Source organism: Leuciscus leuciscus (genome assembly GCF_965113295.1).
Source record: "Leuciscus leuciscus genome assembly, chromosome: 1".
In the NCBI taxonomy this organism is placed as follows: Eukaryota; Metazoa; Chordata; class Actinopteri; order Cypriniformes; family Leuciscidae; genus Leuciscus; species Leuciscus leuciscus.
The window spans coordinates 72,589,884-72,604,051 of record NC_138725.1 but is presented as its reverse complement, the minus strand read 5'-3'; the positions used below and the strand labels follow the sequence as shown (position 1 = coordinate 72,604,051).

At 37.6% G+C, this 14,168-nt stretch overlaps 1 long non-coding RNA gene across 1 annotated transcript in view; it reads right to left on the bottom strand.

Moving 5' to 3' along the window:
• LOC309512741 overlaps window positions 1-14,168 on the bottom strand; it is a 334,001-nt gene that overhangs the window by 156,516 nt on the left and 163,317 nt on the right. The window lies entirely within an intron of this gene.

Here is a 14,168-nt window from a genome sequence, read left to right as displayed (position 1 = left end):
AAGGTCACGACGTGCCTAACTTTAGGGTCTGAGTGTCAGCTGCATAATCGATAAATAAATGCTTCCGTCTATCTGTATATGTGTGGAAAATTACTATGTTTATCTATTTCTTAGCCAGTCATAAACTGCAACTGCAAGGACGTAGCTTAGACCTTGGTGTAGGGTATTACTGCTGTGATCTATATAGTAACAGTACTTATAGTATTATTGACATCATATTTGTGAGACCATACACATACTGCTTTATGCAAGTTTTCTTTATTTCTCCTTCTGTCTCTCCACATACTCTCAGGGAGGTGTATCCTACTGCATTACAGTGATTCCTCCCTCCCTCCCTCTCTCTCGCTGCAAGGCCTTGCCTTCCCTCAGTCGTGAGAAAAAGCCCTCCTCACACTCTTACATCAATAATTTAACTGAAGATCCCCCCCCCCCCCCCTCTCCATTCTACTAACTCCAATGTATAAATAGACTTCTTTTTGGATAAATATTTCATTCTCATCTCTCAGTCTCTGTCTTTCTCTCTCCACCTCTCTCAAGGAGTCTTACCGAGTTGCCAAATTACAAGTTACAGTCTATCATGTCTCTCTCACCTCTCCTTAAGAGAACCCTGATTGCATTGGCCCAAAAAGGTAATTGTGACAATTTATCTCACAATTCGGAGAAAAAAAAATTGGACATATAAACTCGCAATTCTGACTTTTCTTACAATTGCAATTTTATAAATCACAATTCTGATTTTTTTTCCCACAATTGCGAGTTTATAAATCACAATTCTGACTTTTTTTCTCCCAAACCTGCGAGTTTATATCTCACAATTCTGACTTTTTTTTCTCCAAAATGTGTGATATATACTCACAGTTGTGAGTTATAAAGTCCGAATTTTGTCATATATACTTGCAGTTCTGAGGGGGAAAAAATGTCAGTATTGTAATATAAAAAAATATAAAAATTGATGCGTGAAATGTGACCCGGAAAAGTTTATTTTTACCTAACGTTGGAATTGCAACATAATATGTAGTTGTCCTAAATATTGTTACATTTATGTTGTTTACCCAAGAGTCACTGTTATGCTACCATCAGTTTCAGGTGATGTATTATCTATGCATCACTGAAATTCAATGACAATGCACTTCTGAGACAAATTTTGTTTGTTCATTTCCTTGAGTCATCATGGGACAAAACACAGTTTATGGAGGCGATATAACAAATGGACCAGCGCTATCGTGGCTCCCTAAAAAGAACTACAAAAGATATTTCATTAGTTTTTCTTTCTTTTTGCCACATTTAATTTGGCCTTTAGTAAATAAGATAATTCATCTAGCACAAGGGAATGGCCTCTAATTATTCACCAGTAAAAAGGAACGGGGTGTTGGGAGACGCTTTGCATCACAAAGACCATTATCTGCCGCTATATCAGGCATCAGTTCACACTCCTTTATTCCTGGGCCATTTAGGGATGTTGTATGTGGTGAATATTCTTTGTGTCCTTCCTGAATCCCTCTCACGATTGCCTTTGCACACAGATACACAGATAATCCACCTAAATGGGTGCACATGCTTTTATCTTTATGTAACGTCACTGTGGCCAACATGCGGATGAGCTGGAAGACTCTGCAATTACCATAGTACCGTCCTCACATCCTTTACACTTATTATGAAACAGTATGCCTATTCCTGTCCCCTTGTGGCTCTTCTCCCCTTCATCTAATACATATGTGTGGGGGGGTTTGCAATGGGAAAATTGTGAATGTTATTTGTTATTTACAATGTAATATGTAACATGAAGTTTATGGGACCATAAATACTGTTAAAGTGAAAACATTTCAGAATTTACATTTTGTTTTCTTATTTCACTGTGTATGAGGTCACTGACATTCCTATTGTCTTGTCATGGTAAGCGTGCGGTTACGATTTCGCTCGTGCAACTGCTCTTCCGTCCATGTGAGTTGTTTTGTGTGCAGAGCATGGTGTTCGGATCATGGCACTTCGGTCTGGTTTGGTTTTGGTTATGGGTCGGGGTTCGGACATATTAATGCTCCGTGTTTGTCTTCTTTTGTGAGCAGATGGGATGAACATTCACCCTAAAGCCCTGCATTTCAGCCCGAGCCCGACGGGCCCCGACTTTTTTACGCCCCTAGGGCCGGGCTTCGGGCCAATTTTCACGTCATAGTTCACATGCGGGCCGGGCCTCAGGCCTTTTTTGGGTTATCCTTCTTTTTATATTTTTTGACATTAATTAAAAAAATATGAGAAGTTGACGTCGACGATATAAAAACAAACATAGAAAGACATTTAATAACCTCATAACTTTCATAATCTTATAATTACACTGACATATGATTAACATGACAGTCTCACGCACGCACGCACGCCCACAGAAGGTTTCCTGTCAGTGCAACCAACGATTCACCTCATGTGCAAATAATGGAGAATATTAAGAGAAAAATCGCAGAGTGATAGAAGAGAGGACTGGGTTAAAATCTTCCACTGTGAATGCTATTCTTTTTCTCCACGATGCTCTGTAAGAGACTGTTCTAACTTTTCGTTTGATTGGACTTTATTTTCGTTTAACTGTTGGAAACTACTGGAAAAAAGAATGGCCATGTTCTGTGGTGCATTTTTGAGGTAAGATAACCTGCAAGTTTGTTTTTGATTTATTTAATTTAATTTGTTTAGATTGGCTATTGCTCATTTCGTTTGCGAGCGCTGTTGCGAGCAGCCTGAGCCTGCCTCGGTATTTCAAAAAAAAATTACTCACTGTGATTTAATTAATAAACATCAAACTAACTGTCTGTGTGATATGCTTGAAGTGTTTTATATCTATGGATTTTATTGTAGCCAAGTAAAGTATTAGTGTTGATTTGAGAGGCTAAATTGATCAAACATGTTTTACTCGCTGTTGGCTCAGCTTGCTTGGTCATCAATTTTTAATAAAGAAATGAAAAGAAAAGAAACATAACTAACAAAACGGACATATTTTAATGGCTGCAAATAGGGCAAGCTGCCGCTGTGAAAAAAAAAAATACCGGGCTCGGGTCGGACTCGGGCTGATAATTCTGATGAGCTGTCGGACACGGGACTAGGGACTGAGCGTCTCGGGCCAGGGCCGGGCTCGGGCCTAGATTTGAGGTCTGTGCAGGGCTCTAATTCACCCATTCTCCATGTGCTCAGTCTTGTTGTGTTGAGTGTGCAGTTTCGAGATCGCTCTGGCCGTACACTCTGTCCTTGCGTGTTGTTGCATTCTCTGCAGCACTTTCTTGTTGTCTCAAGAAAGTTGTGTCACCTCAGTCGGGCTTCTGGCTCCACCCTGCCTCCTCCCTCCAACGGTTCTACTGTTGGCCTTTATCCTAATGGTTTTGCTCTTGCTACTCCCTCCAGTGGTTCTACTGTTGGCCTTTATCCTAATGGTTTTGCTCTTGCTACTCCCTCCAGTGGTTCTACTGTTGGCCTTTATCCTAATGGTTTTGCTCTTGCTACTCCCTCCAGTGGTTCTACTGTTGGCCTTTATCCTAATGGTTTTGCTCTTGCTACTCCCTCCAGTGGTTCTACTGTTGGCCTTTATCCTAATGGTTTTGCTCTTGCTACTCCCTCCAGTGGTTCTACTGTTGGCCTTTATCCTAATGGCTTTGCTCTGGCTACTCCCTCCAGTGGTTCTACTGTTGGCCTTTATCCTAATGGCTTTGCTCTGGCTACTCCCTCCAACGGTTCTACTGTTGGCCTTTATCCTAATGGTTTTGCTCTTGCTACTCCCTCCAGTGGTTCTACTGTTGGCCTTTATCCTAATGGCTTTGCTCTGGCTACTCCCTCCAGTGGTTCTACTGTTGGACTTTCTCCTAATGGCTTTGCCATGGCTACTCCCTCCAGTGGTTCTACTGTTGGCCTTTATCCTAATGGCTTTGCCATGGCTACTCCCTCCAGTGGTTCTACTGTTGGCCTTTATCCTAATGGCTTTGCTCTGGCTACTCCCTCCAACAGTTCTGCTGTTGGCCTTTATCCTAATGGCTTTGCTCTGACTACTCCCTCCAACAGTTCTGCTGGTGGCCTTTATCCTAAAGGCTTTGTTCTGGCTACTCCCTCCAACGGTTCTGCTGTTGGCCTTTATCCTAATGGTTTTGCTCTGGCTACTCCCTCCAGTGGTTCTACTGTTGGCCTTTCTCCTAATGGCTTTGCTCTGGCTACTCCATCCAGCATCTCCTCCTTGGTCCTTCCCTCATTTCCTGGCTCCTCCCTCCAGTGTCTCCTCCTTGGTCTTTCCCTCTATCACCTACTCCCTGGCTCCTCCTTCCCTCTGTCGTATTCCCCACAAACCCAATGCCCCCCTCCCCCATGGACACTTCTCCCTGTTCCACCATGGACTCTTCCTCCTCCTCCTCAGATTAAGGAATCCTTTTTCTGTTTTTGCTCCTAAAACTGCTGCAATTGAAATCCTCTACATAATATTAAGGGAACAAATATGAGAAACTTCAAAATTATTATTTTTGAACATAATGATGTTTTTTTTGTGCAGTCATGACTCTTACTTATCTAGATATTGAGATATTTTCCATAATTATACCATAGCATCTAATAAGAAACCTTTCTTCACAAAAATAACCATTTTTTATTTTTATGAGAATGTTTCTTGTAACTGTGACTTATGACTTCAATTCTCAAATTGAGAATTCTGAAAGCATGAGGAACAGGCTACAAATCGACATAAGATTGTGAATGAGATTTCAGGGCTTTGGCAGAGGGAGATACTGTATTTTTGAGAATTTTCAGATTTGCGTCAAAGACTCCTTAAACACTGCTTACCTCATTCCTTCAGTTTAAAACTAAACGTTCAAGCTTCTTTCTGTTCTCAGTCTCTGTAGTTTGACAGTATGATAGAGTATTTGGCTTTCCTCAAATCATTATTGTCCAGCACTGTCACTGGCCCTCGCCCAGGCTCACGAAAGTGGCCAAGTGTCATGACAATAGAAAACTGATGGCATTATCTTGTCAGTTTGGTTAGTCAAACTTTTTATAAGATATATAATTTATAAATATAAGTTTCAATAACAAAAATAAGTTTCTTCAAGACTTCAATTCTAAGACAAAATATAATTTCTGCATTTGTCTCCCAGAAGTGCAGACATTTACAGAGACCTTTAGAAAGGAGAAGAACACCAAAACATCAAATGAATTCCCCACCGTTCAGTATTACTGAACTTTAAGAGAATGTGGACCAACGCTCTGTTACCTAACTGCCCACTGATGGAGAGACAGAGACAGCTAGAGAACACTGACCTTGGTGCTAGAGGAGGGGAAACATCGATTTCAGCCAACCATGTTATAGATTTAATGAGCAAACAGAAGGACTGATCACTGGACATTGACCTCCAGGGTGGGAAGTGTCATGGAGAAGAGTTAAAGTTAATGTTCCACCCATCTAGCAGACTAATGTGTTTTGGATAATGATCACACTTGAATCACTTCTGTTATTTTTTTGCTCTTGAGAAAATTCTCACTTCAAATGTGTCAAATTCAAAAGAAATCTCAGTCACACTTTAAATGAGCCCTGCAAATACCACAAATTATAAAGATATTCTCAAATTCGTATGAATTCACTCCATACGGCAAAATATACATATATATATTAATATGTGATAAAATGTCAGGTAAAATATCTAATCATATATGGCTTAGTGCTGTAATATGTTATGTTTAATATCAGCAGGTCAGGTCCGTATTTTTGTTCTTTTTTTGTTGTCACAAATTTCCATTACTCTGTGGAATTGTTTGTGATTGTATTATTTTTGTAGCTTAAATTATTTTTTAATAGAGTTCCCCATCGCCTTGCTTTCTATCATTAGATTATGTTCCAATTCTCAAACTCCATCTAAATGATTAGCTCGAGTTATCCTTTGGAGACGTGCTGAAATGTTGGGTAGGGCAATTCCAATAAAATCAGATCTTATAAGGCTTTGTTTTTCATAGCTTTTGTTGTTTTACAGACCCAGTGGCTCATAAGCGCCTCGCTCGATTCTTCCTTCAGGTAAATCCAAATGCCAGCTCTTCCTCTACTGCCCGTGACCATCGATCAAAGAAACTGCTGCCCAGGTTTCAAACGCATGGAATATTGCACATTTCTGCAAAGTCAAAGTGAGCAGCCCTCACCTCACTGAAGGTTATGAGAGTCATGATGCTGAGCTGGCAGAGATGGTGATGATGATGGCAGCACACGATTCTGCCACAACATGCACGGTGAATCAATCCTTGACGTCACTTTCCTGCAAAGACAGCTGCCTTCTAAAGCAGCATCCAACTCAAATAACAATCTCACAAGGGACTGTTTTGGACAACACAGGTTCACTGGAAAAGCATACCTATACATGCAATTCACTGCAGTTTCCAGCTCATTTAAAAACTAGTGACGATAAAACCACCAACAAATTAGATCCCTTTTCACACAAATTATGATTACGGGGCAGATAAAACCTTGTTTTCCCATGGCTTCGTGCTTAAATACTTAAACGCTCATGACCTCAAAATACTTTTACCATAGCGCCTGATTTGTAAACTATCAATTTTTTTTTTTACATTTTCGTGTCGTCACATAACCAGCTACATATAAGTGGCTTTTCTGAAGTAGTAAACTTACACAGTGTTGCACTTGTGATGCGAAACGCTCAGGTACACTCCTGTGAGACACAAATCAAGATAAAAACACTTGCATAAACAAGCTAAAATAGCATGGATGCTTCAGCTAATGCATTTTTTTATCTCACATTTTCTTTTGTTAACACTATCAGTTGGATTTATGATCAGGTTTAATGTAGGTTCTCAGTTATTTGCATTACCATTTTAGTGCCTTAATTTTACAAACTACTGTGATACGTACAACAATCAATGTAATAATACATTAAGCACACACAAATACTAAATAAAATGGTATTTTTTTCAAATTTAGAACCATTGAATGTACTGAATGCATTTTATTTGTAATCTGCATTTCAATTGTTTCTTCCACAACTTTGTACGATTTCTTCACTGAGCTTGTTGCAGTGCATTCTGGGATTGTCTTCTCTTAGAATTTAGCCAAATCTACATCATGTGAAGAAGTATACTTCCAAAATGCCTAATAATACAAAATTGCAAGGGATCGCATAATGTATTCCCAGAATGTTTTGCAACAACCTCTAAAGTTCTGCCAACTGTAACTTTGCAACTAGCAGTCATTAAAAAATGTGTAGACTGTCTGCCTAATATCTGCTAACTTTATTTTGATGCTCCCCAACAGACATTCTACTGACTATAAGTAACTTTGCAACTACATGTCAACTTATTCTACTAACCCTATCAGTCTACCAGTTACTAATACTCTAATGAGAGTTAGTTGACATGTAGTTGCAAAGTCACTTATAGAATGTTTAGAAGTGGACTATCGAAATAAAAGTGTAACCAAAATGGATTTAAAAAAGATAATTAAATCTGACTTTAAATCTAATTCAAAATGCATACTTTTACCCAATATTTGTGTGTGTTGTGTATTTATTTGTAGGCTTATTAGAGTATTTTATTATTAGTTTAAAAAACATGCTAACTCTAAACTGTATGGAAATCAGTTCCAAGAAGAGCACTATTTGTTTAAAGCACAGAGCTTTTTTTAAGTACTTCACTTTTGAATTCCAATCACATGAACAAGCAAAAAAAAAAAAAAAAAAAAAAAAAAAGAAGTGTGTGGGTGGTTTGGGTCCGGCTGTTTGGTGGAGTCTCTATTAATAGTAGGGATGCCAAGCTTGACATTTGGAATTTTTTAACTGATGATTCATTAAACGGCCTTCTAAATTTAGCATGATTCACTACAATCACAGTTGTCAGACTGATGCACGATGCCCACCATCCTTGGGTTAAAAATAAACTACAAAGCACGCAAATTAGCATTACATCAATTTATCCTTGTTGATATGAAAACATTGGCTCATAAATGTTTTAAAACGAGGTCTAAGTAAGCACGATCCCATTGCTCAGACTACATATGCGAGTCCTAAATGTGATGTACTGTGTGTAGTATAACTGTCTAAAGCCACAACACCGTCAGCTAGATCTAATTGCTTTTACAAATGAAGGTGAACTTTTACAGAGGCATTCTAAGCGGCTGGGGTGGGGGAAAAAGTAGAATACCTTGGTAATCGATTTCATTTGATTGTCCTTCCAAACACCTAATTGTTCCTTCTCTGATTGTATCTATTTTTGTTGTGTACTCCCTGTAATTGGACAGTGGCTACAGTATATCAAGGACCTTTGTTTTAGCGATGCAGAGATAATAATCAAAATTATGTTTTATTAACAAAGTTCGGGTGGAACACGTTCGTAATCAGCACGAGAGGAGGCCTATATATAAATAGTCGACTCATGATTCTCGACAGTTTGTCTGCATCCCGACTCCTCACTCTCGGCTGGTTCCTATCCCAGCCAAGGATACAGGGCTCCGAGGAGTCCCCTCGGACAGCATGCCAAATACTCATACTCTTCACTCTATCTGATTATTTGTAAGGGTGAACTCTTGAAAGAAAAGTTTCACTGACTGAGTTCAGATTCAGTTGTGCAGAGATATGAGGATCCCTAAGAAACCTTCTCATACATTAGGTATCAACCTTTCACTCTTCCAGGTCTTGCGTTGCTTTGAGGTGTTTAGAACGTGTCCAGGTTTCTGTAAATAATAGACTCCTCTGAATCCTATACCAGAGTCTCCTGACTTTATTGGAAGTTATTGTTGAGTTTAAATTCGGCAGCATTTGGTGAGTAGGAGGACAAAATGAGCAGTAGATCAAGGCCTGCAGGAGAACAATGCTTTGCCAATCAAAAGTTAATGCTGTTTCGTTCAAAGTAGCACTCCAGCAGGGCTGTGAAATGAGTATTGCTTTGACATTTTTTTTTGTGACATTTTTAACAGCTGAGGCAGGAATAATTGGAAAGAGGGGTTTGGTACACGACACAGGCTGGATTTAAACCTGGATTTCTCATGTGAGCACATGCTCAAATCACTAGTTCACAGTTTAGATTACATTAGTTTAATGGTAAGTGTTAACTTGCACACTATTTCAATGGTCCACTTTAGACATTCTACTGACTATAAGTAACTTTACAACTACATGACAACTTATTGTGCTAATCCAAACCCAAACATTTCCTAACAGTCTACTAATTATCTAATGACAGTTAGTTGACATGTAGTTGCAAAGTTATTTATGGTAAGTAGAATGTCTAAAGTGGACTATCGAAATAGTGTAACCTTTATTTATTTATTTTAATTAAAGGGATCTAAATACTTTTCTGAATCCACTTTAATTAAATTACACAATATGAGATTTATATGCATGTTGTCTTTAGTAACACTGTTTCCTACTTAGCTGTAAACTTTTTTAGTTTTTTTTGTTTTAAAAGACAAATAATATTCACGTCATGTTGTTAGCTTTGAAAATCAAATATGGATATGAAAAAAATAAAATAAATGCATTGCTAAATACTAAACATTCTTAAGTTGCCTTGACAAGTTGCCAAAACACTACTCATTAGATGAACAAGTATTTAAGTTTATGTTAATTGGTGGGAATTAGTTGAGTTTACTTAAAAAGTTACCTTATTACAGTAATTACATTACTGTACCATAGCACCACCTCTGTACTTTCTTGTAAGGAATATATTACTATTGTAAGTCCGCACTCAATCGGCCCAATGTAGGCATCCGACCAGTGGGGAAGGTATCTGCGTGTTACTGTCTTTCCGCATGGCAAAGTATTTTAAATAAAAAATGAAATACATTTTCTCAGATGTATTTTCTCGTTATTTAATCTGACTCCATAAATGAAAAGGTTTTAATGATATCTGTACATCAATAAATGTTGAGCGAATGTTTGACTATTCCTTTTAACTCTTTAATGAAAACAATGTTAGAGTCCGTTAGAATAAAATCAAATGTTTACAATTTATTATGTCAGGCAAATGTGTCATGCCAATTTCATAATCAGTTCAAAGATAATCAATACAATAACATCGAATGCTCTAGAATAAAGAGAAAAGATGCGAACCTAACATTAAAATACGTGATGCTAAGAGTTTTGGTCACTCTTAGCATCATGGGCCAATTTTGAGTTATAAAAGGCCCAGAGCATCCAGTTGCATTTCATTATATAGGATTCCATTATAGGATTCATATTCCATTCACATGGAAACATTTGCTAACAATGGTAATTTGCATTCAGTGTTTACACCCTTTGAGAAAAGGAGGGTGTAACCCTCCCATCCTCTTTTGTGTGCATGTTATCTCTAAACTCTTATAAACCTTATTACCTTTTGTTTTACTTATTTGGAAATGAGACATTTGTACCAGTCGAACTGAGACATTTCAAATGATACTAAACATGTATAATACTCAATGATAATTATTCATATTAAACCATATAGATTCTTGAGTGAGTTTTGGTGATCTCAGCATGAGGGAGAATGAGTGGGGGATGAGGGGAAGAAATTTAGATTAGGATGATCCGGAGGTGAGACTTTCGTCTTTTGATGGTGCACAAGGGTGAGTTCAAATGTTGATTTCCAGGAAGGTCCTTTGTCTTCTCGAGGAGTGGTCGTTCCTCAACCAGTTTTCCAGCTTACACTATATAAAAAAAGTAAAAGAGTATCTCACCGAGGGGTCTTATTTGAGATGCACACAGTATGTACTGTGAGGTAAACCACGACTGCTACCTCTCACACCTGCCTGACATTGTGCGATTTCCTCTGAGGCTGCCAGACTGAATTTTTTTTAACTATTTTGAGAAAAACAGGAGAGCTGAGCTCCAGGGAGTGATTTCTTTTCTGTCAGCATGCACAGCTCTTTTTGGGAGGAATAAAGCGAAGTTCCCTCTTGGCACAACCTTTTCCCCTGTATATCATTGGTGTCAGCTTCACACAGGTGCCGGATGTTTATCTGTATGTGCAGATAATTAAGGGGAATATTTTTGTTTGTTTGTTTAAAGGGTGTGCAAGGATGTACTTAATTTGTAATTCTTTTAAAACATTCATTTAAAAGTCAATGTTTTGTTAGAAGCTACTCAAGAAGCAATGATGTTTGATGTTATTGACATCTGCCATAATCTGCCGTAAAGGTTATTAATGAGGATTATAGGGGAATAATATTTTAAGTTCGTTCTCACATAAAGCCAACACAGGCTCATTGGAAAAACATTCCTGTGGCAACATGTTTGCAAAGCGCAAAACACGCACCAATACGTTCATATCACTGCAGTTTCTAAAAGAAATGAAGGCAGTAAAACAGCAAACACTTTTAACCGTTTTCACACACAATTATGATTACATGGGCAGATTATGGATTAATAAAGTCTTATTTTCAAGTGGCTCCTTGCACAATTATGTTATGACCTCAAAACACTTTAAACCGTAGTGCATGATTTGTAAACACAAATATATTTGGAGTTTGCATCATTGAACCAGCTCCATATGTTCAGTTTTACTGATGTATAGCTTGCTCAGTAGCTCAGCTGCTACAGAATTATACTTGTGATGCGGAGAGCTCGGGTACGAACCCCGTGAACGACAAATTACACTCAAAGTTCAAAAACAAGCTAAAATGCCATGGTTACGACTACATTTTTATGTCACATTTAAATAAACTTTATTAAGATAGCACCTATCAAAGATAGAAATCACAAAGTGCTTTACAGAGAGCAACAATTTAAATAAAAGAGCAATAAAACACAGATAAAACTATCACAGATAAAAACAAAACATAAAACATAAAAGCCCAATCAACTAAAAGCGCTGGTCTAAATAAGTGTCTTTAGCTGCTTTTTAAAAATTGCTTTTGTTAACACTATCGGGTTGGTTTAGGGTTTAGTGTAGGTGTCCGCTATTTTAAAACGTGATGGAGCATTAATTTAATCTTTTAGCGCCACTCACCGGACATTTCAACTTAGAACTGCAGTGATACGTACAAACCTCCGACGTAATAAAACGTTGCCATATTCACGTTCATCTGTACCTGATAAAAACGAAACACGCTTTTAGCGCCACTCACTGGACATTTCACTTTGAAACTGTCGCGAAACTTACACGATGTAACGTATTTTGCGTTTTGCAAAAATGTTGCCACAGGTATGTTGTTCGAATGAGCCTGGGCTGCAAATTTCTGTTGAAAGTCCTGTGTGGCCAATTCAGTTCAAAGTCACCTTCATGAACTTGAACATGAACTGAAAAGAGTCATTTATTGAAGTCTGTATTTTGCCCGGTCTCCAGAATGCTGACCCTTCGATCCCAGAATGAGCTGTAAACTGCAGGTATCGCTTCAATCCTGGTTGTGTTGTGTAAACTTTCCCTTCTGATTTCTCGGTATTGACTTCTTCATCTCGCTGTCTTCTTCATCCCTACATCCTCCTTCTTTAAAGACCACTGGGATTCAGGCTTATGAGAAGTTCGAGACTGGGGCTGTTTGATTTGCTCAGGTCTTTCTAATGTGCAGGTCCCGGGGGAGCGAACGGATGGAGGAGCACTAACAGTTCTTCATAATCCCTCATTCCAATTCTTCTCCAGTGCTGACTGCACCATCAGTGACCCAGAGATGCTCACATACTGTACTACAGCACTGCTGAAACCTGCACCTGCCAAGAGTGCAACACTGATACCAACTGAATGAGGGGGAAAAAAAAGAAGCTGAATCATGGTCATTGAAGTAAAGGATATTGAACAGTCAGCTCAGCTGAATGTCATTGCAAAATAGTCCCTGACGTGTCTTCTTTACATTTGTATTTCACTGCATTCATATTTATATCCTTGCTGAAAAGACCAAATTTGGTCTCATTTCCTATGCTAGTTCAGAAATTAGAAATAGTCTGAAGGTGACAGCAGTGACATATGTAACCGAGGCTGAGGATGGAGATGATTGTGGAAAAACTGATGGTTGAATAGTGACAGCAAGTGTAATGGGATACAGGCAGCTGTCATTCATGACACATTTCATAAACACTAGACGTCAGTCAAATTTTTTTTTTTTTTTTTCGTATCTGTACGATGATGATGTTCATTAGTTTCTGTATCTTGCCAGGTGTATTGTAAACTACCCCCAATAATATCACTAGGGATTTATGGAAGCTTGTTTCCGCCACAGAATAAAACATTTAAAAAGTAACTGCGACTTTTAATCTCACATTTTTGACAATTTATCACATAATTGCGTGACATAAAGTAAGAATTGCGAGTTATAAAGTAAGAATTGCAAGACATAAACTCGCAATTGCGAGTTATAAAGTCAGAATTGTTTGATATAAAGTTGCAATTGTGTGTTATAAAATCAGAAATTGTGATATAAACTATTGTGATATAAAAAAAAAAAAAAAAAAATCCCTTAGAATTGGATTTAATAACTTGTAATTGCGAGATTATATCTCACAATTCTGAGAAAAGATATCAGAATTGCAAGATGTAAACTCACAATTGAGTGTTATAATGTCAGAATTGCAAGATGTAAACTTGAAATTGTGAGATAAAAAGTCGCAATTATTTTTTTAAATGTCTTATTCCAAGCTTCCATTGGAATGTGCCGAAGCCTAATTCTAAATTTGGAAAGGTACAGAAAATGAATAACGCACTCTACACTGTAAAAAAAAATTTGTTCACTCAACTTACATTTTTTAGTTATTTTTTTGCTTTGACTCAGTTAAGTTTTATTGACTTAATCTACTAAGTATGTTCAACTTAAAAAGTTTAGTTGACATAGTTAAAATAGTTGAGCCAACAACTTATTTCAAGTTACCTGGACTTGTAAAGATTAGTTGAAATACAATAACTTACATTTTCAAGTTACCTGGATTTGTAAAGATTAGTTGAAATACGATAACTTACATTTTCAAGTTACCTGGACTTGTAAAGATTAGGCTAGTTGAAATACGATAACTTACATTTTCAAGTTACCTGGACTTGTAAAGATTAGTTGAAATACAATAACTTACATGTTCAAGTTACCTGGACTTCTAAATATTAGTTGAAATACGATAACTTACATTTTCAAGTTATCTGTACTAAAGTGTATGTTCATTGAACTTAATTTAGCATATTTTCTCAACTTGCAATATAGCACACTCAACCAAATAAATAACAGATTTTTCCATACAAATGGTTTTATTGTTCCTTACAAATCAATAAAT